Genomic DNA, 26,413 nt, shown 5'->3' with positions numbered 1-26,413 from the left:
TTTATGAGAAAAATAGTTTTCAGTGTCTGATTGAAAACCAGGTCACTTAGCTTTATGGGGTTAACTAGCCAACAGGGAAGTATTGGATGTTAACACAAAAACAAAACAAATTTCCAATGTTTAATAATGCATAGCTATATGGCTCTAAACTGCTATTTCTCCTTGGTTTCCAGATAGACTGAAGCAATTTTTGTCCATCTTTATGCGATTGTACATATGCATACAGTGAGAGCAGTCTATTAAAGCAGATGCAGTGTATTTAAAAGTGCTCAATTAAAGTGTGGAATGTTTCTTGTCAATTAATGCCCCATTGAATAACCATCTTCCATAACAATTGTCTGTTTCTATATTCCAACAATGCTCTACTATCATGCATAGCAGCTTCAAAATATAACTTAATTGCAAGGCTCAATGTAATGAATATTCCTTCATTTCAAAAGAACTGTAAAGTCAAGTCTATTTTGTGTGTGTCAGATAGCTTTTTGTGACTGCACCACTCTCTAGGCCTGCCTGACTCCCCATAGAGTGATCAGTGTGCTCTGCATTTCAGAACAGATTAATTAGACACAGGAGTCAAGAGAAGAATGAATAAAAGTGTATATATTCCCAGATTATTTGGCAATTGACAGGAAAAATAATTCCCCGGTAACACTGTTCACAAACATTGTTTGACCAGTTCTACCACATACACACTACTGACTTCAGTAGGACTACTCACACACTTAAAGTTAAGCATGTTAAGTGCTTTGCTGGATTGGAGCCAGCGTGCTCAGCACAATGTAGGATTGAACCCATAGCGCATTGACAGATAACCAAGTCAGTGAAACTGATTTATGGGGTGGAGATGGGAGGGAAAACAGAAGAATATAGAGAATAAAACTAAGAAGTTCTTTTATACTGGAAATCAAATTAGCTGTCCATACAGCTAAGGTATCCAGCCAGTTCCCCACAGGCATATAATCTTTAGTCTGTCATTATCATCCCAATAGATTTACACAACCCGTTCAACAAAAGTTTAATCACCCTGTTTGATTGTTAGATCAATATCCCCAAAATATATCCAACACCATAGATATATGTTGTTTATTAAATACATAGTATAAATTTCAAAAAGTAGTAAAATCTGAAAATGTACCATTAATATAATTCTTAGGACTATTACTCCATGAAGGGAAGTTGTGTGAACGGGGGTGGGGGGGGAAGGGGTCTGATAGAATAAAAAATTACCAATATTTTTATACAATTAAATGAGAGCTGCATGAGGTTCTAGCATGTTTAAATTTGTGTATGTAAATCTTAGAGTTGAATTTGTCACCAGAGTCTGTGTTAAGTTAATTGACACCGAAGGCTTGCCTGTGCAGCGAGTTAGTGTGTGTGGCAAGCCAGGTGAATCTACAGCACACTAGCTCTCCGCACTCTGCGACTTTCAGCATGCCGTAACGGTGTCTACATGGAGAGTTAGGGTCTGTCTACACTACAAGCACTACAATGGCACAGCGGTGGCACTGCAGCTATGCAGCTGTAAGGCTATAGTGTAGACACTTGCTACTGTGATAGAAGAGAAGAGATTTTTCCATTACTGGAGTAAATTCACTCCCTCGAGAGGAAGCAGCCAGGCTGATGGAAGAATTCATCCAGCAATGTAGAGTATGTCCACACTTAAACCACGACAAACAGTACAGCTGCAGTGCTACAGCTTCAGTAGACACTACCTATCCCAAAGGGAGGCATTTGCCTCTTGATGTAAGTAAGTCACCTCTCCCAGGGTACGTCTACACTACCCACCGGATCGGCAAGCAGCGATCGATCCAGCGGGGATCGATTTATCACGTCTAGTCTAGACGCAATAAATCGACCACTGAGTGCTCTCCCGTCGACTCCGGTACTCCAGCGCCGCGAGAGGTGCAGGTAGAGTCAACGGAGGAGCGGCAGCAGTCGACTCACTGCGGTGAAGACACAACGGAAAGTTCGTCCAAGTACATCGACTTCATCTATGTTAGTCACGTAGCTGAAGTTGCATAACTTAAATCAATCCCCCCGCCCCTCCCCGCCACACACACAGTGTAGACCAGGGCTAAGAGGTGATAGCTAGGTTGACAGAATAATTCCCAGGATGCATCGGGGAAGGAGGAGGAGAGAGAGGAGAAGGAAAGAAAGAATGTGAGCTCTGTGAAAGTGAGGGGAGAATAAACTTTGCCCTTTGCTATTACAAAGCTTCCCAAGTCTTCCTCAAAAGGGGCTCAGGTAGAGAACTAACTGGCAACAAGCACAAAAGAACCACAGAGAAACAGAAATCCAACTTAATCAAGTGCCTCATGAGTCCTGTTGCTGTGATCTCCTGTTGCTGCACCCAGGAAAACTCCACAGGTCTAACGCTGTTGTTATCTGCAAATACTGCTTGCTGAGAAGAGAAATTTAAAGGGGCCGTGCCTATATAGGGCTCATTCCTCTGCAGTTCTGAGTACCCCAACTTGCTTCCACACTTATTACCATGGCAGAAGTTCCACCTTCGCTGCTCTTCATGCCTGCTCCAGGTGATCCTCTACTCCAGAGGTGGGCAAACTACGGCCCAGGGGCCACATCCAGCCCGCAGAACCATCCTGCCTGGCCCCTGAACTCCTGGCCTGGGAGGCTAGCCCCTGCCCCCCCCCCACTGTCCCCCCTCCCCCGCAGTCTCACCTCGCTGCTGGCGCAATGCTCTGGGTGGCGGGGCTGCAGAGCCTAGTCTGTCCCGGTGCCCTGTGCAGCGCAGCTGCCTGTCCTGGTTCAGCCATACTGCCAGCCTCCGGTGCTCCAGGCAGTGAGGGCAGGGGAGTTTGGGGGGTGGTCAGGGGCATGGATAGGGGTTGGGGCAGTCAGAGGTGGAGAACAGGGGGTTGAATGCGGGCAGGGATCCCGGAGGCGGCAGCCAGGAAGGAGAAGGGGGGGTTGGATGGGGTGGGGGGCAGTTAGGGGCAGGGCGTCCAGGGCAGTCAGAGAGAAGGGGTGGTTGGATAGGGCAAGGGTCCCGGGGGGGGGGAAATCAGGATGGGGGGGGTTGGATGGGGCAGCGGGGGGGGCAGTCAGAGTTGGGAGGTCCGTGGGCAGTCAGGTGACCCAGAGCAGCGGGTGGGGGGGATGGGCAGGGATCTCCAGGGGGCCATCAGGGGGTGAGAAGCAGGTGGTGTTGGGTAGGGGGCGGGGGACAGGCCATGCCTGGCTGTTTGGGGAGGCACAGCCTCTCCTAACCGGTCCTCCATTCAATTTCAGAAACCCGATGCGGCCCTCAGGCCAAAAAGTTTGCCCACCCCTGCTCTACTCCCATGGGAACAACTTTCCAGAGAAGTCTTACGTCAGCAACTGTACACTTGCTATAGAACCTTCTACTTACCCTCCAGAAAAGTGGAAAGCTTTACTGTTCCATTGCCTTGGTCCTGAAGGGCAGTGAATCTTCAAGCATCTGCCTCCCATTACTGACTTGCCGCAAGATATGGCAAGATCTGTATGGTGCTGCTTTCCAAGCCCGGATGATTATTTTATTTCTCTATTAAATGCTGTTGCCAAACACTCCAAATTCTATTCCGATGCACAGATGCCATCAACCACTACATAGCTATATGATGTGTGCTGAGTGCAATCTGTGAATTTGCCAGTTTCCCAGATGAAATGATCAGAAATCAAATTGTCATGAGGATGACCAATTTTCAGATTTGTGAATGACTCCTCATGACAAAAAAGGACTTACCTTGGAGAAACCACCTGATAAATGGAAAATGCCATCCATTGTTCTAAGTCACTTTCCATGACACCAGATGTCTTCCAGCCTGCACAGATTAATGCAGTCCAGTACAAGACTGCAACCTGCAATGTTCCCAAGTCTACATCCACCTTGCCTCCCACTCACCACATTGCTACCAAGCTACAGATGCAGTGCATAGGTCATAAGGCAGACTTTCAAGGATGCCCTGCCAAGAAATCAGTATGGAAGAACTGAAACAAAAAAGGACATTTTGCAAAAGTCTGTAAGTCTGCCAGCAGTGTTGTATCTGGAGTCTTCACTCATGAGGATGATGGTGAACTGAATCCTGATGGTGTTTGGAATGTGAGAGGAGATCACCACACCACCAAGTGTGAGTCAATGGCCCTGAAAGGAGGACATTAGTGGATTCTGGTTCTGCTTACACTATAATTCCCAGCCACCTCTAAACTGTGCTATTTTCCAGCTCCCAACTGAGTTGTATCCTCCAGACAAGAACACCATACCCTCTAGGGTATCTCCCAACCCCATCAATGGTCTTTTTTGCAGCTGCTCTCAAGTACAAAAGCCATAATACCCGAGGGGAAATCTATGTAGTCCAAAAGGCAATTTCTAGGTTCGGAAAGAATCAAAGGGATCTTCAGATGATATTAGATCTGAATAGTACAGAACCTGTCCTGCAAACTGAGGATAGGCTACAAACAGGAATTGTCTCCAACTTTCCAGAAGTTTTCTCCAATACCATAGGTGTTACAAAAAAAGTTCAAAGCACAAGATCCAGCTAAAAACCAAAGTGGTGCCTGAATAGCATAAAGTGCGAAACATACCAATTGCATAGAGATAACCACTCAAAGAGGAGATTCTGAAACTATGCAAAGCAGAGATCATTGAACCAGTTGATTCATCAGAATGGGTTTCTCCTGACATTGTTGCCAGGAAGGCTAATAGTGCTATCTGCATACGTGTGGACTTGAGCACGCTAAACTCCAACATGTTGTGGATTGTCATCCTCTACCCAACATCAACAAAATGCTGCTCACCTTGAAGGAGGCAAGAGTCTTTACAACCCTTGATTGATCCACTGCTTACCTCCAGATCACTTTAATGGAAGAATCCCACAAGTACACAGCTTTCATCACTCCAGAAGGTTTGTTCCAATTCAAGCGGATGCCATTTGGGTTAGTCTCTGCAGCATCCGTATTCCAGAGAATGATGCATGGGATCTTTGGAGAGACAAGGGGCGTTACTTACTTTCAAGATGACATTCTAGTTTATATGCAGTGTTGCTGTAGCTCTGTTGGTCCCAGGATATTAGAGACACAAGGTGGGTGAGGTAATATCTATTATTGGCCCAACTTCTGTTGGTGCAAGAGACAAGCTTTCAAGCTTCCTCAGACCAAGAAAAGAAAAGCTGGATATTACCTCACCCACCTTGTCATTCTAGTGTATGACAAAGATGTATCCAAACATGATGTCATCCTAAAATAGGTTCTAGAAAAGCTTTGGCCACATGGACTTACCAACAGCAACAAGAAATGGCAATTCTGTACAATCTGACATATCTAGTACACACATTCTCTCAGAATGGCATACAACCAAAAGAAGACCTAATGAAAGCCATTCATGATTCACCAGAGCCTGACAACAAGGACTAATTTCAATCCTTCTTGGGATTGTGTGAATGCTATTCTATGTTTTTACCGCAACTTACTATAAAAGTAGTTCCTTTGAGTCATCACTTAAAAAGGATGTGAGGATTGAATAAGATGAAGTGTGCAAGAACAGCTTTAATGAGATAAAACATGGAATTTCCACCAGCCCAGCTCTTAGCCCTTTTGATTCTGAGAACACACAATTGTCACAACAGATGCTTGAGAGTATGCTGCTGTCTTGACTCAACTAAAAAATGGACAAGAAGTCACTACTGCATTTGCCTCCAGAGCCCTGACTCATCCAGAAAATTCCTATTCTGTCATTGAGAAAGAAGCTCTGGCATGTTTCTGGGCAGTAAGAATGTTCAGAACCTACCCGTGGGATAGGAGATTCATCTTAAGATTTGATCACAAACCTCTTTCAGTTTTCTTTACCACACGAGGCTCTGGATTAGCAGCACCAAGAATTGTCAAATGAGCCACCAAACTAATGGACTTTGATTTCCAGACAGTATCTTGCAGGTGCCAAGAACACCACTAAAGATTGTCTGCTTGGCCTGCCCATACCTTATCACGAGGATGCAATTGTGAACAATTATGAAGAGACTGTCTTTGCACAAATCTCTGCTGCAACTCAAGGAGTGATCACAGAAGCAGAGTGAGCAACAGCCATGAGAGAAGACAAGGTACTTCAGGACCTAAAACCTTATATAGTCGATGGGTGGCCTTATAAGATGAAGATGCCAGAACACTTGCAACCATATAGACATGTATCACAAGAACTGTCCCTTGTAAATGAATACATTTGGAGAATTGGCCACTTTGTTGTGCCTACACATCTGAGAGAATGATAATCCACCTGGCACATGAAGGACATCTCAGGAGGAGTCTAACTGAAAGACAATTGTGACAAGACTTCTAACGGCCAAGGATGGACAAGCAGGTTGAGGAAATAATAAAGAGTTGCATGGCTTGTGCAAGTAGTTGTAAGTCATGGAAAACCTTCAGTATCCCTTTCACACCAGTTGACAATCCCAATTGTCCATGAAAGAAAACGGTTCTCGATATAATGGGATCATTTGAAGAAGATCAGTCTGTTATGCAAAGGTTTGTCATAGCAATGGTAGACGATCATTCAAAGTGGTAGGAATTTACATTCACTGGAAAGGTTACCACTGAATTAATGATAAAGTTCCTGTCATTGGTCTTCACTCAAGAAGGATTTCCCAAGGAATTGGTATCTGACAATGGAATGCAATTGATCTTTGCTGAAAAGCAATACTACCTCAATAGCAATGGTATCGAGCACAAACCATTTCTTTATACCATTGAGAGTCAATGGTCTAGTCAAGAGAATGAACAAACCATAGAAAGCTTTAAGCAAAAAAACGTTTGCTTACAGGACCACTACACACTCAACAACAAGAGTATCATCCTTTGAACTGTGTAAGAGGATGCAAGGCCAATGCAGAACTTACTATCTGTCAAAGGCTTACATGTTCTCCTTTTTCAATCAAGCCTTCCAATGAAACTATTCATGAATGTGTTAAGAACAAACAAGAGAAATACAAACAGGATGCAGATTGTAAGCCAGAGGCTAAACCTCAAAAGTTTCAAATGGGAGATTTTGTTCATGTAAAGCTGCCATATAGAGTCAAAAGAAGATGTTAAAGACATTCATGCCCTATGCAGGTAAGAGAAATCTGAGGAGATTCTGCTGTATTTAGGGTGACCGTATTTCCCTATGCTGAATACAGGTCACCTGGTAAAATTACTTTTATTCAAGCGAGTTCAACAGCAATCAGAACTATGCAATATACATGTGCAAAGAAATGTTTTCTCCCCCATTCTGCTTCTTGCCTTCCACCACCAAATTTAGAATTCCACTGCCCCCAAAACATACAGGTCTGAGGTATAGAATGGTCAATAGTCAGTCCTGGATCCAAAAAAACACACTGCGTGTAACAACTATGAAAAGTTCCTGATTAGAGGTGTGTCAGCTAATTTTTACTAACATATTTCTCTACCATCCTGGGACAAACTCGCATGCAGGTCTCTTGGAAGAAAAAGTGTACCGATTACATTGTCTATCCCCCTTCTATTTTCCGTGTCTTTGCTCCAGAGTGCCATTTTTCTGCCACTTCTGTTTTCATATCTCTCTCCCATGTCTTCCCCAGTCTTCATGTGTTGGCAAAACTTAATTTTTATATTGCATTTTGGAAACGCTAACTAATTCACCAACACAAAATCCCTGTTGGGTAGGTATAATAAGTGTGCATTATAATCATCATCATCATCATCATCTCCATTTTACAGATAAGGAAATTAAGTCACAAAACATAAGTGATTTGACCAATGCCACAAAGGAAGTAAGTGTCACAGCTGGAATTAAAACAGAAGAGCCCCTTGTGCTCAGTCCACTAGGAATTGATGCTTCTGATGCTATTGAGCTCTCTCTCCTTGTGGCAAAAAATTACATTAGATGCCAATGAATGGAGCCAGCTTCATTTCAGGCAGCCAACCATTGGTAGGGAAGCAACTTGAGGCAGCCTCTAGCTCCATCAGACATGTCTACACTAGAGTTGAAAGGTGTAAATTCCAGATGGAGGAGACTCACCCACGCTAGCTCAGATCAAGCTAGCGCATTAAAATAGAAGTGTAGCCATGACAGCACAAGCGGCAGGAGGGGATCATAGTTGGGACAGCTAGCCATACTCAGATCCGATGCATGCATCCGGTGAAGTGAGCTGTAGCTCACAAAAGCTTATGCTCTAATAAATTTGTTAGTCTCTAAGGTGCCACAAGTACTCCTTTTCTTTTTGCGAATACAGACTAACATGGCTGCTACTCTGAAATACTCAGATGGGATCATACTCAGTCAAGCTAATCCCTGCCTCTATTTTTAGTGCACTCGCTCAATCAGAGCTAGTGCGGACATGTCTCCTCAAGCTGGAATTTACACCTTCCCACTCTAGCATGTGCAGACCCAGGGTTTTGCTCTATGGGGAAAAGCTGGGTCACCTTCCATTTTACCCTATAACAAGTCCAATTCAAATTCCTGCCCAGTTACAGTGACATTACCCATTTCAGCAAAGTGAGCGTAAAGGAAGTCTACAGAAAAATGTCTGGCTACAGCACAGAATCATTCCATGTCATGGATACCCCATAGCTGTCTCTAAAACTGCGAAAGTTCAAGTGGGATTTTTCAAATCCAGTCTGTTAAATCTCAGACCAGCATGAGGAAGCACATGGCATGCAAGTGCATTTTATACTGAGGCAATATGAAATTAGAACAAAGAGTTGAATAGTATCCCTTCAAACTGTTAGTGCAAATAAATTAAATCCAGTGAAAACTTGGAAGATCTATGGGGAAAAGATGCCAAGATGTAAAGCAGATACAGGCTACAACTGCTATAGATAAGGTTATAAAAGAGTATCAATTTCACATTTCATCCCAAAATTTCACTTTTTTCACATTTGTGACGAAGCGGGACTGTTCTTAATGTTTCCTCTGAATATTGTGGGGGTGCCTCAGTTTCCCCTATGCAGTTCTTAAGTATCTAGGTGGTGGGATAAGGGGGTACGATCGTTGCAGTGCCCTAGAGGGCAGGTGCGCGCAGGGGTCTGGACACAGAGAATGGCCGACATCCTGTTTCCTGGCAACTGATGGCCTGGGCCTTCCCCCCTGCAAGGTGAGAGCTAAAGGGTTAGAGAACAAAGTAATCGGGTGACCTCCTGGCCCGGAAAGGGACAAAGCCCAGAGGAGGAGGGGCTGGAGGGAGAGTCAGTTTGGGGCTGGCTGGGGACATGGAGCAAAGTACAGACTTGGTTGTCTGGCTCACTGCCCCCCCCAAAATGGACCCAGCTGAGGAGTCCTATTCTCTGCACCTATAAGCTCTGTGTTAGACCATGTTCCTGTCATCTAATAAAACTTCGGTTTTATTGGCTGGCTGAGAGTCACGTCTGACTGCGGAGTTTGGGGGCAGGACCTCTGGCTTCCCCAGGACCCTGCCTGGGCAGAATTGCTGTGGGAAGCGCACAGAGGGGCAGAGGGTGCTGAATGCTCCGAGGTCAGACCCAGGAAGGTGGAAGTTGTGTGAGCTGCGTGTCCTGCAGACAGTCTGCTCACAGAAAGGAGACTTCCCCAGAGTCCTGACTGGCTTCGTAGGGAGCAGTTCCAGAGCATCGCCCGGGGACTCCGTGATAACTGGTGGCAGAGGTGGGATGTACTGCACTCCGTGGATGGTGCTTCCTACAGTAAGTGACTGGGGAGCAGTAAAACGAAGGGGGATTGAGGAGGACCAGGCATGCTGAAGGCTCAGAGGAGCGGTTTCAGGGGGTAGTTAACCCCTGGGAGTGTGTGACCAGCGAGAAGGACTGTGCAGTAATGGGGTCCCCCTGAGGCCTGCGGTGAGCAGTCTCAGGAGTGGAGGAGTCTGCGGCTTGGCCCTGGGAGAGAGAAGGACTTTTGCAATAACAGGGTTCCCCTGGGGATTGCAGCGAGCAGTCCCGGGGTGGAGGAGTCTGCAGCTCGACCCTGGCAAAGAGGTGGTGACCTTGAGAAGGGCTGGCACACTAGGGGTTCTCCCTGGAAACCGTGGGGAGCTGAGAACACACAGGCCTGTGAGTCCACAACAACTTGGGAAAAGCAGAGTGATGGCCTGTCACCATCTCCTTAAGAAGGACATTGTAACCCTGTGCAAAAAGAGAGGAAAGTTGGAACTGGAAAAATCCACCAAAGCACAGTTAATCGTGCAGCTGGAGGAGGATGATCACTCTAAGGAGCAGATTCCTGACCCCAAATGGGGCTATAGCAGGATCTGGGAGCAGCTGGAGTAGTAACCAGGCACCCCCAAGACTCCTGTCCCCGACCAGACGGGGGTCTTCACGATCGGGTTCCCCATCGGGGGATGGGAGCTGAGTCCGAGAGAGCGGGAGGACTGTGAGAGACAGCGAGAGCCTGAGAAAGAGCTGCAGAAGCAGCAGCAGCACGAACTGGCGATGGTGGAGCGGAGAAGCAGAAGGGACCTCCCAAGGGTGAGTGGGGATAGACCCCGGGGTGCCAGTTCCGCAGGGAACCTCAATACTAAATTGCTGCCCCTGGTTAAGGAGGGGGGGGGAATGTGGATGCCCACGTCACTGCCTTTGAGCAGGCTGGCGATTTGAACCAGGGGGACCCTGCAGAACAGCCCCGGTGTTTAGCTCCCTTGCTGGGTCCCAAGGCCATAGACTCTGTCAGCCAGATGGGTAGGGAGGTGGACAGGCTCCCACTCCTGGTCCCAACCTATATGTCTGTGTGGAGCCTCCCGGGCTCAGGCCCCTCGGACACCCAGTGGGAGCGGAAGGTGATGGTCAATGGGGTGGCAAGATCCTGGGACAGAGAGAACTGTTGTCAGGCCCCTGGTGGTGCAGCCTCAGAGGCTGAGGGACTGTGTGAGCTGGGTGAGGGTCCCAGGGATGAAGCCCCTCGCCCTGCCTATGGCCCAGATCCCTGTGCAGACACAGGAGGGGTGGGGCTGGCTGGTCGTTGGGGTTCTCCAGGATACCAGCTGCGAGACCCTGTTGGGGGGTGACTGTGTTTCTTTGGGACAGGATCCAGGCCCTGCTCCTGTAACTGCCGAGGGTTTGAATTTGAATCCAGGGAACCAATTGGTGGAGAGGGAAATGGTCACTGAAAATGCAGATGACCTGGCTGGCAGCAGGGAGGAGCTGCTAGGCTCAAGATACCTGCCTACCTGTAACCAGACCCCTGGGGCTGGGTGGGACAGAGAGATGCTCCCCGCCCCCTTGCACACCGGAGAGGGGGCTCACGCTGGCTCTGATGCAGTGAGGAAAGCAGCGAGCTCGCTGCCTACCCCACTGGGACAGCAAGGGCAGCACTGAGCACAGTGGGAGCTGAGACCCCAGCTGAGTGCGAGGGAGACACAGGCAGGGCAGGGGATCTATTGGGAGTGGCAAGGTGCTTGGTAAGGAAAGTTTGGATGAGCCTAGGCAGCCTTGTGAGCTGATGGCGTTGTCTAGTCAGCAGTTGGGGAAGGCGAGGAGAGTGGAAGATGAGTGTCCCTGAATCTTACCTGTTAGCTGCATGGAGAATTGGGACAGTGAAGGAAATGTGCTGTGTCTGTCAGGGGTATTGCCTTGCTTGTGGAGGGAGCTACCCTGATCTCCAAGCTGTTGTCTGTGAACAGCCCAGTGTGCTGGGACAAGGGGAATGAGATCCCAAGCTGTGTGTCTGGGAAAGGAGAATGTGTCTCCGGCTCTTCTTTGTCTGTGGAGCAGACAGAAGGGGTCTTTCAGCCTGTGATGGTTGAGAATAGTGCAGTTGTCTCAGAGTTGGTTCTGGATTCAGCTAAAGCCCAGGAAGGGAATGGCCCTAAGTTTGTGTCTGCTAGGGAGAATGGCTCTGTAACTAGGTCGCATCCAGTTAGTGTCTATGTAAAATCCCAGAGAACAGTCAATTCTGGTGCTTGTATTTTGCCTGTTGCTAGTGTGTTGTTGGGAAAGGGTGTAGCAACTCTGTCTAATCAGGGTGAGGTCCTAGCCAGGGCACAAGGAGAGCAGAAAGGTGATTTGATTGTGTTACCTACTGAGGGTGTGGAAACCTGTAGCAAGAAGGAAAAGATTCCTGAGCTTGTGTGTGGCAAAGGGAAGGAAAATGCTTCTAACCTTTTATCTAGGAAGTCTGTAAATTTGCCTGAAAGGGGATTGTGTAGGAATCCGTCTGATGGGCCAGAGGTAATTCTGGATGTAAGTGAGACCCAGAAAGAGTCTGTTGTTGCTCAGGAAAGTGTTTCTCTAGAGGTAAGGGCAGAATTCCTGTGAAGGGTGAATTGTTGCATAGAAAAGCCCTAGGGAAAGGAATCCTCATAGTAGTCTTTGCAAACAGTTTGCTACAACTGAAGGGTGTGAAAGTGATTTAATCAAGAAAGGTTTCAGAGTAGCAGCCGTGTTAGTCTGTATTCGCAAAAAGAAAAGGAGTAGCCGTGGCACCTTAGAGACTAACAAATTTATTAGAGCATAAGCTTTCGTGAGCTACAGCTCACTTCATCGGATGCAGTGAGCTGTAGCTCACGAAAGCTTATGCTCTAATAAATTTGTTAGTCTCTAAGGTGCCACGGCTACTCCTTTTCTTTTTAATCAAGAAAGTTTCAGTTCCTAACAGCCAGAAATTTTCTGTTGTGAATGAAGCCACTGACTTTCCTGTTGAAAGATCCAGTGGGGATAGCTTTGAGAAGGTCTCAGATGAAGTGAAAGCTGTTAAGAAAGTTAAACAGTCCTATAATCAAATGGCTGTGTTTGGCCAGCTAGTGGGGAGACAAGGTTGCTGAGAAAGGGATGTCTCCATGCTAGTTCTGTAAGTGAACAGTATGTGACCCAGGTCAAGATGGGGGCTCTTAACCAAGAGACCTGAATTGCAGGCCTCCAGAGTGGAGCGCTGGGAGAAGACCTGATCCCAGTTTGACTCCCGGGGGTTTTGGGGTGGCAAAAGGGCACGGGCCGCATAAACCTTCCCACATGCGAGTACTATCAAACACCACCGACCTAAGGGAGGGAGTGAAACTGGAAGGGCCCAGTGTAACTCCCACCAAGGAACGGGAGAGATGCTGGGGCATCCATGGGAACGTTGGTGGCTTCGAACTTCCCCAGGTCGCTGGCTAAAGTGACCCCGCTCAGTTCGGTCTCGAAGGGAAGAGAGATGTGACGAAGCGGGACTGTTCTTAATGTTTCCTCTGAATATTGTGGGGGTACCTCAGTTTCCCCTATGCAGTTCTTAAGTATCTAGGTGGTGGGATAAGGGTGTATGATCGTTGCAGAGCACTAGAGGGCAGGTGTGTGCAGGGGCCTGGATACAGAGAATGGCCGGCACCCTGTTTCCTGGCAACTGATGGCCTGGGCCTTCCCCCCTGCAAGGTGAGAGCTAAAGGGTTGGAGAACAAAGGAATCAGGTGACTTCCTGGCCCGGGGAAAGGGACAAAGCCCAGAGGAGGAGGGATGGAGAGAGAGTTTCAGTTTGGAGTTGGCTGGGGACATGGAGTGAAGTGCAAACGTGGTTGTCTGGCTCACTGCCCCCCAAAATGGATCCAGCTGAGGGGGTCCTGTTCTCTGACCTACAAGCTCTGTGTTAGACCATGTTCCTGTCATCTAATAAAACTTCAGTTTTACTGGCTGGCTGAGAGTCACGTCTGACTGCGGAGTTGGGGTGCAGGACCCTCTGGCTTCCCCAGGACCTCGCCTGGGCAGACTCGCTGTGGGAAGCGCACGGAGGATGCTGAATGCTCCGAGGTCAGACCCAGGAAAAGGTGGAAGTTGTGTGAGCTGCGTGTCCTGCAGACAGTCTGCTCACAGAAAGGAGACTTCCCCAGAGTCCTGACTGGCTTCGTAGGGAGCAGTTCCAGAGCATCGCCCGGGGACTCCATGACAACATTTCATCCCAAAACATTTGCCTTTTGGGCTGAAATTTTCCACACTTAGTCTCACCTTTGGTCAGTGTATCTATGCACCTAGCTTATAGTCATTTCATCTAAACCTCCCTATTCAGGACAGCACTTAAGCACATTCTTAAGTCCCATAGACATCACTTTAGCATGCTAAACTTTGCACATGTGGTTAGCTTTAAACATGTGCTTAAGTACTGTTCTGAATAAGGATAGACTTAACCACTGCCTACATACTTTCCTGAATTGGCCCCCGGAGATCATCTTTGGAGAGGGGCTAGTATCAGTGGCATACATGAGAAAGATAAAGCTGAAGACATGTCCAAGAAAAAACAACCCAGGCCACCAATGAGAGAGCAGGCAGAGAACACAAATGCAGACATGCTATTTATATATCTGCTGCAATAGCAAAGGATTTGAAGAACAGGAGTATAAATAATTTTCAGCAAAATAACGTTGAGCTTTCCCATAACTTTTACAGCCACTTTTGGCTTCCCAGCCCAGCACCTCTGTTTCCATTTATTAAAGGAACATTGTTAGGTTAACAGAAGTTACATTATAAAAATTAATTTCCTCTGCACTTCTATAGCACTGCTCTTCCACAGAGCTCCAAGCACTTTACAGACATTAGTGGATTACTCCTCACAATATCCCTGAGAAATAGACAAGGGCTATTCTGTTTTACAGAAAAGAGAAATCAGGGTCAGATAGCTGGAGCTTGTCATCCCTGCAACACTAACTAGAGTTTGCCTTTAAGTTGGGTCCTGTCCTATACAAACGGTCTTAACCCAAGTGCATTGGTGCTTTTAATTCAAGTTGGCTGGCCTGTCAAAGGATGTATTGGGGCAGATACCGGGGAAGTCAATAGGTGAACTGAGGCCAAATCAAGACCACCAGAAGCTTTTGAACAGACCATGACATCTTTTACTTATTAGTATCATTATTATTATTTTTGTATTAATTTTCTCTGGAGTCTGGACCTTGACTATACCTTGACCAAGAAATTTGGACCTTGGCAAAAAAACAATTGATTATCCTGATATAGGTTAAAACTGGAGTTAGCACATCTCATAAGCGGTTAGCAACTCTGCAGTGTGGACACAGACTAGCTCCACTCAAGTGCTGCTAGTCCTCCAATGCTTTCTCACAATTTCCTCCATGTGCCCGAAAGGGAAAGAATTCATAGGGCAGCTCAGCTTACTGCAATGCAACCCCAAAAGTCTTAGGGTACACCTACAATTTCCAGTTCAAGGAGACATACCTATGCTAGATTTGAGTGAGCTAGTGCAATAAAAATAGAGGTGTAGCCACTGTGGCATGAGCAGGAGGAGGAGCTAACTGCCCAGAGGAGGATTCCCTCGGAGACCTTAAGTACGTACTTGGGCAGCTAGCCCCTCTGCCACATGCACCACCGTGGCTACTCATCTATTTTTAGCGTGCTAGCTTGGTCTGAGCTCACCCGAGTATGTCTCCTCCAGCTGGCCATCACACCTGAGCTCAAAGTGTAGATGTACCCTGCGTACCACACATGAAAGCATACAGTGCAAGCATAGATACAGCAACTTGAGTGTTATTTTGCCCTGTAGCCACTCTCACATGAGCTAGGCTAACTTGCGAGGAGCAACTTGAGTGTGAGTAACTAGAGTGTATGTCCTCAGTGCAGAGTAAATTAAGTGTCTTGTCCAAGATCACACGCAAGTCAGTGGCAAAATCACTTATACAATTCAGACTCTTGAGTCATAGTTAGCTACTCTACCCACTAAATCACACTCCTCTGGAAATACAATTCCTAAGATCATTTAAAATTCTCCTAGTTTAATAACTATTTAATTTTCACTATTTATGCTGCTTGAATACTTCGTTTATTTGACTCAGTTTGGACAAAATTGAGTAATCAGGTTGGCTTTTTCACACTGTATCTAGTCAGTTTCAATGCTATTTCTCATGTATTAGCAAGAGACTAAGGGAATGTCTATACGACCTGTTGGATCGGCGGGCAGCGATCAATTTATCGCATCTAGTGTAGACGCGATAAATCGACCCTCAAGTGCTCTCCCGTCGACTCCTGTTCTCATCCGCCATGAGTGGCACAGGCAGAGTCAACGGGGGAGCGGCAGCAGTCGACTCACCGCAGTGAAGACACTGCGGTGAGTAGGTCTACGTACGTCAACTTCAGCTACATTATTCACATAGCTGAAGTTGCGTAACTTAGATCGATCCCCCCCAGTGTAGACCAGGCCTCAGATACAGGTATTTGGGTTTCAGACACTGCACGAGGATGTTTAAATCCATAGAAGTACAACATTAAGGGAAAGATTTTGTCTCCGTTATTTTTAGTAAAAGTCACGGACAGGTCGCGGATAATAAACAAAAATTCAAAGAAGCCCGTGACTTGTCTGTGACTTTTACTAAAAATAATGAAGGGCTGAAAGGAAGTAGAAAGGAGAGAATGACAGCACTACAGCCCCCTGTGGCAGCTCAGAGCTCCAGGATGCCCACCACCCATGGCAGATCAGACCTCCAGGGACCCCCCCCACCCCCGTCTCAGGGCTGAAGATATAGAAAATGTCACAGAGGTCTCTGAAAGTCACGGAATCCATGGCTTCTGTGACCTCAGTGACAAAATCTTATCCTTATACATCATAAAACAAAGCTTTTAAAAATGGTTATGGACATTTAAAAAAATCTATTTCCTGACAATATTTGTTATTATTTACAGTAGTTCCTGGAGGCATCAACCAGGATGGGCCATATACACACACACACACACACACACACACACACACACTATATACCTATATATAATAAATGACAAATGCTACCCAAAAGAGCTTACAATCGAAGTCCCTGATCTTGCAAAGATTAACATACATGCTTAATTTTACACATGCGAATAGCCATATTGAAGTTATTGGGATTACTCACGTTCATAAAGTTAAGCATGTGCATAGGTCTTAGCAGAATCAGGGCCTGAAAAACAAAAGAAAAGAGGTGGGGGAGAAAAGTTGGAAGATTGTACTGAAATATTGTATTATATTTGTTGCACTGACTAGCAGTATGTACAATTCTTAGCCTATGTGGTCAGCCTATGAATTTTAGCATTTGCAGACCTTTTAAAAAAAATAACATCTTAAATCTCTGGTCAAATTTACAGTACCTGACATTATCATTATCATCATCATCATCATCTTTTTTTAAAAATTACTACTGTTTGTTTACATGCCAACAAGCCCTAAACCATGTGGGATAGGTGCTTTAAAATGATACCAAGTTTAAGATGAAGGTGGAAGTCATTATGGAGCTACAAATTGAAACCGGTTTTTTTTATTACTTTTTCATTTTTATTTGTGATGCCATCTTAGATTTTTAATTTGTTACATGATCAAAGTTGTTGCTTTTTCTTTTTAATTGCCCTGCCATTTTAATCCAACATTGAAAATATTCAGTTAATCACATCAGCTCTAATTCAAAACTGCTCTTGGAACAGGTGGTGTACAGCAGCAGAGAAAGCATTTCAGTTTAACTGACTAATAAATATTTTCTCATTGACTCTACTTCTCCTTGGCATTACAGTATAAGAACATATCCAAGTAAAATAAAAATCAACAAAAACTGCTGCAGAAATTCCATAGATTTTGAATCAGACCACCATAAAAGTCAGTTTTTTGGTAGATTTCTGTTGCCCCAGCCTTTTGCTAAGAATTTACTGGTTAAAGTTGGACCTGGAAAGTGGGAGAGTAGAAAATAATTAAGGCTTTTGATATATGGTATTGATCACTGAAGAGGATATCATCAACATGAGATCTAATCAGTTTTAAAAGAGGAGTTGTAAAGTGGTTTCAGGTCCTAGACTTGCCCATTTTTATGGATTTACAGTCAATCGTTCCTATTTTTAAAAATGTTTTTCTCTTGCCTGTTGCTGCATGAAAGACTCTCAGACAACAGGGGAAACTCACTGATTTACTAATTCAACAGGGGAAAAAATGAACTGAGTACATAAAAAGAGCTGACAAATGCAGGACATAAACAAAGTGTGGGGGAGGATGTAGCAGAGAGAGACTGTTTCTCCCCCCCCTCCAATTTCTTTCAGTTATTTTAGGTGGTGTTTTTTTACCTACTGTTATAAATATCAGACAGTGTGATTTTTAAGATGATAATAACTCTTCAGTTCATATCATAGGAAAGAAAAAGTAATGAGTGAATATTTCCAATTGGGAAAGATCACAGAATTAAATCTAAAATATTGTTGGGCCCAATCCTGCAAATTCCTACTCACATGAGAACCTTTGCTCATGCAAAGGTTTCCACTGGAAGGGCACCAGACAACAGACTGAGGGAAACGTAACAGAAAGGGGACTGGATAAAGGAAGGAACTGTTCAGCAATGCAAACAGCATGGAATTTTGATAACTGGTGGGCTAGGAAACGAGGAACCATTTACTATAGCCAATGAGTACAGCACACTGAAGATACTAAATAACTTATTACCTTGCAAATGTAAATGTCAGACTTGAGAGAGGTACACAAGCTTGAGTAAAATGCAGTACAGTTTTTAGATTTATTCTCTTCACCAAAGACTTTTCAAATAGGACCAGTGTATAACTGTAACATTCATTTATATTGAAACTTTCCTTTATATCTATAAGGAAAGGAGGACTTGTGGCACCTTAGAGATTAACATTTATTTGAGCATAAGCTTTCATGAGCTACAGCTCACTTCATCGGATGCATTCAGTGGAAAATACAGTGGGGAGATTTATATACATAGAGAACATGAAACAATGAGTGTTACCATACACACTGTAAGGAGAGTGATCACTTAAGATGAGCTATTACCAGCAGGAGGGGGTGGTGGGGAGGAAGAAAACCTTTAGTAGTGATAATCAAGGTGAGCCATTTCCAACAGTTGACAAGAACGTCTGAGGAACAGTCCGGGGTGTGTGTGTGTGTGTGTGTGTGTGTGTGTGTGTGTGTGTGTGTGTGTGTGTGTAACAACATGGGGAAATCGTTTTACTTTGTGTAATGACCCATCCACTCCCAGTCTCTATTCAAGCCTAAGTTAATTGTATCCAGTTTGCAAATTAATTCCAATTCAGCAGTCTCTCGTTGGAGTCTGTTTTTGAAGTGTTTTTGTTGAAGGATAGCCACTCAGGTCTGTAATCGAGTGACCGGAGAGATTGAAGTGTTCTCCGACTGGTTTTTGAATGTTATAATTCTTGACGTCTGATTTGTGTCCATTTATTTCAAGAATTATAACATTCAAAAACCAGTCGGAGAACACTTCAATCTCTCCGGTCACTGGATTACAGACCTGAGAGTGGCTATCCTTCAACAAAAACACTTCAAAAACAGACTCCAACGAGAGACTGCTGAATTGGAATTAATTTGCAAACTGGATACAATTAACTTAGGCTTGAATAGAGACTGGGAGTGGATGGGTCATTACACAAAGTAAAACAATTTCCCCATGTTATTCCTCACTCCCCCTCCCCCAGGACTGTTCCTCAGACGTTCTTGTCAACTGCTGGAAATGGCTCACCTTGATTATCACTACTAAAGGTTTTCTTCCTTCCCCTCCCCCCCTCCTGCTGGTAATAGCTCATCTTAAGTGATCACTCTCCTTATAGTGTGTATGGTACACCCATTGTTTCACGTTCTCTGTGTATATAAATCTCCCCACTGTATTTTCCACTGAATGCATCCGATGAAGTGAGTTGTAGCTCAGGAAAGCTTATGCTCAAATAAATTTGTTAATCTCTAAGGTGCCACAAGTCCTTTTCTTTTTGCGAATACAGACTAACACAGCTGCTACTCTGAAACCTTTATACCTATGTATTACTTTAGATAGAATGCAATAAATTCCCACAGCACAGAAGGCCTCCATTTCCATTCTGCTTTTCATAGTTTGTGTTTGGAACAGTCTTATAAACAAGACTTTATTTATTTATTTCAGGGCTCAGATTTACTAAACAAGAAATGTACACAATAACTAGCCAACCAAGGGCGTCATTATGGAATCTGTGCAGTATATTTGTTACCTAGGAAACAAACTAGAGCACTGGTACACTGTAATTTCTGTCTTGCGACAGAATTCTCCAGTCCTGTGGGCAAATAAAGTTCATAAATCAACAACTCAGCACCAAGGTCAAATAATTTAAGATGAAGCAGTCATTCTCCATGGGTCTTTTAAAAAGACAGAACTCTTTCAAGTTGCTTTGGGCAGATACATTAAGAAAACATTTAAATAAAACAAAAACTGAAGTTAAATATTTTTCATTACAAACGTGAACTGTGTAAAACTGATTAGAATTCATGCTCATTTACCTTTTCTTCCATATTTACCTCCCTCTACTTTGTTTCACAAAAAACATCTCTAAGTGATAGCATTTGAAAGCAAAGCCTTGCACTCATCTTGAATTATCACTTGAATTATCAGATGCATAATAATCCTAGAGAGGATCAATTTCCATATATATTTCTTTGAAGTACTTTACAAACACTAGTTAATCTTCACAACACCTTTGTGAATTGGGTAAGTAAGTATTATTATCCCCATTTCTCAGACGCAGGAAACTGGGGAAAAGAGAATCAGTGCCAAAACTGTATTAGAATCTTCCTGGTTCCCCTTGGTGTGTTCAAAGCATCAGACCACAGACAACCATCTAGAGCAAAGCTAATGAGCATACTGCAAGGTTAAGAGGTATATTGGACATGCCAAACAATCAGATTGCTGAAACTCTCTGGTTTTCCATTCAGTTTAAAATTAGTCACAACACTACTCATTTAAAACATTCAACTAAACTAACATCAAGATGAGATTTGAGGCACACTTTAATGAAGGTACAGTATATTTGATAACTGTCAAATGTGAAAGGCTAACAAAGTAAACTGAATTTTAGCGCTCTGTAAACGCAGCCACAGTGAGCCATTATTTTGCAACTGTACAAAAAAGTATACATCATATATACAGTGTATCCTCCTAAGAACTCAAATACAGGGAACTTCATAGTGTATGCACATTAGAAGTTACGGTACTAACGTAGAATGTATTAACTGTAAGAGCATACAGGAGAAGATTAAAATAGAGACCGTTATCTACATATCTGCTCAGTAAAAATCAGCCTATCAATAGTAACCAAATAAAAAATGTTAAAGATGCTAGAAAGGTGTTACTGTTTTTCAACAAAATTTTGTTTAGCTTGTAGAAATTCAGCTATTCTAAACAGAAAACAAGAAGGTCTATGTAATGCTGTTTAGCTGAGAACTGGTTTTCTGTCACTGTTACAAAGAAGAACTACACTACATATCTCAGAAGAGCCTTAAACTGCACATAATTTAGCACAATCCATTATCCACCTGAACACTTTCCGTTAATATTTAGTTTATACAATATCTCTTTGTTAAGTCTTATCTCTATTGCTGGCAGGATGTAAAGTATGTAAACTGACTCAATTTGTTAGTTTACTTTTTATAATACTTCAGAGGGCTGATAAACTTTAGCACAATTATTGAAAAATATATTTTGCTTAAAGTAAAAAATAAGAAGGAGGCAGTCCTGGGTTTTAATCCAAGATGAGTGGCAGATTCATAGATACTAAGGTCAGAAGGGACCATTCTGATCATCTAGTCCGACCTCCTGCACAGCGCAGGCCACAGAATCTCACCCACCCACTCCTATGAAAAAGCTCACCTATGTCTGAGCTACTGAAGTCCTTAAATCATGGTTCAAGATTCATTGTAGGGGCCTAAGGAAGTCATAAGACTAGTTGTACTTTTGGCTTTAGAGTAACTGCAAAGTTAGGAAAAAGAAAGATTTAGATTATTATATATTAAAAAAAAAACAACAACAACAAATCTTACACCCAGTCAACATTTTCAAGATATTTTTGTTTTAAATATAAAAAAAAAAAACCTCTAAGCACAATGAATGTCAAAGGGATGCAATTATTTTTGCACATTCTTGTATATATTAGCAAGTACACTCTAAGGGCTTGCTCCTGCTCCCTTTAAAATCAATAGAAAAACTCCAATTAAGCTTAATGATGCAGAATTAAACCCTGACTATCTACAGTTCTAACTGGTTTCAGAGTAGCAGCTGTGTTAGTCTGTATCTGCAAAAACAACAGGAGTACTTGTGGCACCTTAGAGACTAACATTTATTAGAGCATAAGCTTTCGTGAGCTACAGCTCACTTTATCAGTGCATCCGATGAAGTGGGCTGTAGCTCACGAAAGCTTATGCTCTAATAAATGTGTTAGTCTCTAAGGTGCCACAAGTACTCCTGTTGTTTTTACAATTCTACAGCACAACTAATGCTGATAATATAACGGGGGGGGGGGGGGGGGGGGGGGGGAAGAGAAGCAAGCATCTTAAAATTCTACTATTGAAATCCAACCTATATTGCAGTTTTTATTTTTACCCATTAAATTGCCTATTGTCACTAATAACTCAGCTTGGTTTTTTTAGGAAATAATATTAATTTTCATTTAGTGCTATTTAATATCCAGCTGAGGACAAGTGATATTTATAACCACTCACACCAGGAAGATGAGTTTTAACATATACTAGTTCTTTCTGATGGAAAGAGATTCTGCTTTTAACTGCTGAAATTAAACCACAGAAGGCTCAATATATCTTTCCACTTCAAAACGTTTTGTTTTCCTTGGCTTGAGTGTCTTCTGTACTTGCTTTACAATACTCTGGTTTCCTCTGTCACTCCTGATTTGTCTTTCTGACAAGCCAGGTTCAACATGGGTTATGGCTTTAAATGCTTCTACAGCTTGTTCATTCCCAACAACTGGATCTTTTGCATTTCCTGCAACAACGCCATTGCAATCATTCACAAGAGACGCTTCCAACGTTTGACATACAAGACTTACTACAAAAAGAGCACTGATTATAAGAGATTCTGCTTCTCAATAAAGGCGGGGGGGGGGGGGGGGAGAAATCAAGCTATTTAAAGGTTGCGTCCACACAACCATACCTGCCACCGCAAAGCTATACTAAAAGGGGATGGAGGGTTGATCGGCGTCTGAAGAACAGCAGCTAAATCCAGTTCATGCTCTAATCGTTTCTGCATATGTTCAAGGTACCACAATCAGTATCAAGCTGTTTACCTAATCGCACTGTATCTCTAGAGAGAAACTCTGTTTGCCCTATAAAAGCACGTCCAGGCGTTTCCCTCCTCCGCAGAGACCTCAGCCTCTCTCTCTCTCTCTAAAGATGTACGGACAACACTTCACTGAACTTCTGCTTCAGTAGGCCACTTGGGTAAAGATGTCAGGTGGGGAGAGGGGGTTATTGTACATGCCAAATCCTAAAAGAAATGGCAAAAAAAAAAAAAATGCAGACTTTTGTTCCCGAAGGAGGGCGTCAAATACAAGGAAAGAAAACAGCTCCAAGGCATCCAAAAGCAAAGCCACCCCCCGGGATCTGAGCTCTGAAATAGCCTGCACAGCTCAGCTCCTGCAGCCTCTCGCCAGTCCTGCCAGCCCGGCCCGGGGCGGGTTTCTTCCATCAGACCAAACAGCAGCCCCTGTGCGCAGCCCCGCGGACGCGGACAGGGACTGAGACTCCGACTCCTCCTCCCGCGTTACAAACAATAAACGCCCCGAGCGGGCAGCGCGCCGCACAGAGCAGTGAGAGCGAGCCGCCCCCGCCCCAGCGCTCGCGCCCGCCCCGCCCCCGGCTCGGCCCTGCCGCACGCGCCACTGGGGCGCGTGGGAAGCTCGGAGCTGGGCGGGTAACTCCCCCCCCCCCCGGGCTGGCTGTGGGCCAGGGGGACAAAGAGCGCGGCTGGTTCCCGCCCGAAGGAGGAGAAGTAAAAAGGGAGAAGAGCCAATTCCCTGCACCCCCCTCACACCCCCCTTCCTCCCCCACCCCCTCACATCCGCCTTCCTCCCCCACCCCCCTCACACCCCCACACCCCTCACACGCCTCCCTCACCCCCCTTCCTCCCCCACCCCCCTCACACCCCCCTTCCTCCCCCACCCCCTCACACCCCCACACCCCTCACACGCCTCCCTCACCCCCTTCCTCCCCCACCCCCCTCACACCCGCCTTCCTCCCCCACGCCATTCCTCCCCCACACCCCTCACACCCCCCTTCCTCCCCCACCCCCCTCACACGCCTCCCTCACCCCCGTTCCTCCCCCACACCCCTCACACCCCCCTTCCTCCCCCACACCCCTCACACACCTCCCCCACCCCCCTTCCTCCCCCACACTCCTCACACCCCCCTTCCTCCCCCACCCCCCTTCCTCCCCCACACCCCTCACACACCTCCCCCACCCCCCTTCCTCCCCCACACCCCTCACACCCCCCTTCCTCCCCCACCCCCCTTCCTCCCCCACACCCCTCACACACCTCCCCCACCCCCCTTCCTCCCCCACACCCCTCACACCCCCCTTCCTCCCCCACACCACTCACACGCCTCCCCCACCCCCCTTCCTCCCCCACACCCCTCACACACCCCTCACACCCCCCTTCCTCCCCCACACGCCTCCCCCACCCCCCTTCCTCCCCACACCCCTCACACGCCTCCCCCACCCCCTTCCTCCCCCACACCCCTCACACACCCCTTCCAACCCAAGACCCCTCCGCACACCCCTTCCTCCCCCACACACCCCTCACACACCCCTCCGCACACCCCTTCCTCCCCACACACCCTCCGCACACCCATTCCTCCCCAACACCCCTCCGCACAACCCTCACACACCCTTCCTCCCCCACACCCCTCCGAACACCCCTTCCTCCCCCACATCCCTTACACACCCCTCACACACCCCTTCGTCCCCAACACCCCTCCGCACACCCCTTCCTCCCCAACACCCTGGCGCACAACCCACACACACTTTCCTCCCACACACCCTCCGCACACCCCTTCCTCCCCCACACCCCTCACCATCCCTCACACACCCCTTCCTCCCAACACCCCTCCGCACACCCCTTACATCCCAACACCCCTCCGCACACCCCTTCCTCCCCCACACCCCTCCGCTCACCCCTTCTTCCCCCACAACCCTCCGCACAACCCTCACACACCCCTTCCTCCCCCACAACCCTCCGCACACCCCTTCCTCCCCCCACACCCTCCGCACAACCCATACACCCCTTCCTCCCCAACATCCCTCTGCACAACCCTCCACACCCCTTCCTCCCCCACACCCCTCCGCACAACCCTTCCTCCCCAACACCCCTCACACACCCCCTCACACACCCCTTCCTCCCCACACCCCTACACACCCCTTCCTCCCCCACACCCCCACACACCCCTTCCTCCCCAACACCCCGGCGCACAACCCTCACACACACTTTCCCTCCCACACACCCCTCCGCACACCCCTTCCTCCCCCACATCCCTCACACACCCCTCAGCACACCCCTCCCTCCGCACACCCCTTCCTCCCCCACACCCCTCCGCACAACCCTCACACACCCCTTCCTCCCCAACACCCCTCCGCACACCCCTTCCTCCCCCACACATCCCTAACACACCCCTTCCTCCCCAACACCCTCCGCACACCCCTCCTCCCCCACAACCCTCTGCACAACCCTGAAACACACTTCCTCTCCCCACATCCCTCCGCACAACCCTTCCTCCCCAACACCCCTCCGCACAACCCTCACACACCCCTTTCCTCCCCAACTCCCTCTGCACAACCCTCACACACCCCTTCCTCCCCCACACCCCTCCACACACCCTTCCTCCCCCACACCCCTCACACACCCCTCACACACCCCTTCCTCCCGAACACCCCTCCGCACACCCCTTCCTCCCCAACACCCCCCGCACACCCTCACGCCACCCCTTCGTCCCCAACACCCCTCTGCACAACCCTCCGCACAACCATTCCTCCCCCAAACCCCTCCGCACAACCCTCAGGCACCCCTTCCTCCCCAACATCCCTCTGCACAACCCTCACACACCCTTCCTCCCCCCACACCCCTCCGCACACCCCTTCCTCCCCCACACCCCTCCCCGCACAACCGTCACACACCCCTTCCTCCCCCAACACCCCTCCGCACACCCCTACCTCCCCAAACCCCCTCCGCACAACCCTCACACACCCCTTCCTCCCCGACATCCCTCCGCACCCCTTCCTCCCCGACATCCCTCCGCACAACCCTTCCTCCCCAACATCCCTCACACACCCCTTCCTCCCCCACCCCCCTCCGCACACCACTTCCTCCCCCACACCCCTCCGCACAACCCTCACACACACCTTCCTCCCCAACACCCCTCCGCACACCCCTTCCTCCCCCACATCCCTTACACACCCCTCACACACCCCTTCGTCCCCAACACCCCCCTCACACACCCCTTCCTCCCCAACACCCCGGCGCACAACCCTCACACACACTTTCCTCCCACACACCCCTCCGCACACCCTTTCCTCCCCCACACCCCTCCGCACAACCCTCACACACCCCTTCCTCCCCAACACCCCTCCGCACACCCCTTACCTCCCAACACCCCTCCGCACACCGCTTACATCCCAACACCCCTCCGCACACCCCTTCCTCCCCCCACCCCCTCCGCTCACCCCTTCTTCCCCCACAACCCTCCGCACAACCCTCACACACCCCTCCG

General features: G+C 46.9%; 1 protein-coding gene across 11 annotated transcripts in view; it reads right to left on the bottom strand.

Moving 5' to 3' along the window:
* Positions 1–26,413, bottom strand: part of KIAA1958 (KIAA1958 ortholog) — a 122,962-nt gene that overhangs the window by 92,909 nt on the left and 3,640 nt on the right. For 2 of the 11 annotated variants that reach the window (XM_038403256.2, XM_043514403.1), the window contains exons 2-3: positions 16,749–16,793; positions 4,826–4,959 (exon numbers count right to left, since the gene is read on the bottom strand). The exons of 2 other annotated variants lie outside the window; for them this stretch is intronic. The gene's annotated coding sequence lies outside the window, so the exon portion shown is untranslated. Of the gene's footprint in view, positions 1–4,825; positions 4,960–16,748; positions 16,794–22,938; positions 23,434–26,413 lie in introns of those variants that run through there. 7 more of the 11 variants (XM_043514406.1, XM_043514402.1, XM_038403258.2 and 4 more) reach the window with 5 other exon arrangements.

This window comes from Dermochelys coriacea, chromosome 5, assembly GCF_009764565.3.
Source record: "Dermochelys coriacea isolate rDerCor1 chromosome 5, rDerCor1.pri.v4, whole genome shotgun sequence".
Lineage (NCBI taxonomy): Eukaryota > Metazoa > Chordata > Testudines > Dermochelyidae > Dermochelys > Dermochelys coriacea.
The sequence above is the reverse complement of the archived record's forward strand: the minus strand, read 5'-3'. Positions and strand labels throughout refer to the sequence as shown.